We start from the raw sequence: 1,469 nt of genomic DNA, 5'->3' as shown, positions 1-1,469 counted from the left end.
TTAAAGCAAACATAATGTTAGTATTAAATTTTCTTCAAAAAGTAAAATGTATTATTATGTGCTATCCTTTTATCATATTATATTATATATTTTTTTTTTCCCTTATTTTACATTCATTTTTTTCCAAAATATTATTTTATAAAAGTTTTGATTTTTAAAGGTCAAAATAATTATAAAATGAAATTATATATATTTACAAAATTATTGTTTTTCTACACTCTATCAATAATTGTTTATATTTTTATTTATTTTTTCATTAAAAAATAAAATATTACATATATTTTTGTTTTAACATATATATATATATATATATATATATATTTTTTTTTTTTTTTTTTGTCGTTGTTTTACTACTACAATTACATGAAATTATGTGTACCTATATAATAAAATATAAATAGATGTATATATATATTAAAAAAAAATATATTAAATTTATCGATGATTATAATTATTTTTTCTTATAAAAATAATTTTGAAAACAACCTTATTTTATTTTTTTTTTCGTATTTTTATTTAAATATAGATGAAACGTACAATAATTAAATTTTTCTTTGTAAAAAACTTTCTTTTTTTTACAAGGAAAAAAAAAACTTTTTTGATGTAATTTTAGTTTCTTCTTTTATATACTATATATTATATATATATAATAATACATATAATGATTTATTTTTTATTAAAAAAACAAAAAAAATTCTATTAAAAGTCTTTAATGATATATTAAAAAATATACAATTCATAAAAGATAATTTAATGAATATAGTAAAATTCTTTATATTAATCTTATTTGTTTTAATTTCAAACACGTAAAAAGGAAATATAAATTATAGGAATAATGAAGTTGAATCATAGATTTCATGAATTGAAATAAAAAATATAGTACTTGTTCGTAACCAAAATTAAAATAAATATAGAAGTTTTTTAATAAAAATATTAATTTTTGTGAAATATATATAGACATCATAATATTGTATAAATTATTTTGATTCTATTTTATGTTCTCAGATGGTATAAGGAATTTTTTTTTATCATTATATATTACACTAAAACATGTTTATAACCTTTTTTGAGCGCAAAAAAAAAAAAGTATAAGCTTAAAAAAAATGTTTTCTAAAGGGTTTTCCATTTTAAAAAATAGATCATTGATATATTTTCGAAAAAAATGTTCTTTTTTTGTAGACATTTTCATACAATACACTATTTTTTTTAAAATTAAAAATGTTTAATTCTTATGTAAATTTTATTAATAATCATTATAATAATATTAAATTCATTTATCATTTTAGTTCTTTTGTCATAAAAGGGATATTATATATATATATATATATATATATTTAGAATACTTATTAAAGATATATTAACAGTTTCTTTATATTAAAATATGTCTTTTTGCAAACTTGAAATAATACTAATAATGTAAAAAATATAAATGTATGATAACATCATTGAAATATATAATTCTTTTTTAA

At 14.2% G+C, this 1,469-nt stretch overlaps 1 protein-coding gene, besides 1 other annotated feature; it reads right to left on the bottom strand.

Annotated features, from left to right (window-relative positions):
* The window catches only part of PRSY57_0210000 (hypothetical protein), a gene marked incomplete at both ends in the record, with an annotated part of 3,166 nt that extends 3,153 nt beyond the window's left edge, over positions 1 to 13 (bottom strand).
* Positions 1 to 13: a sequence feature (Short protein (PRSY57_0210000, KYO03030.1) was converted to a misc_feature.).
* Positions 14 to 1,469: the final 1,456 nt, after the last annotated feature.

The sequence above is a fragment of the Plasmodium reichenowi genome, chromosome 2, assembly GCF_001601855.1.
Source record: "Plasmodium reichenowi strain SY57 chromosome 2, whole genome shotgun sequence".
NCBI classification, from domain to species: Eukaryota; Apicomplexa; class Aconoidasida; order Haemosporida; family Plasmodiidae; genus Plasmodium; species Plasmodium reichenowi.
This window is presented reverse-complemented; position numbering and strand designations above follow the sequence as displayed.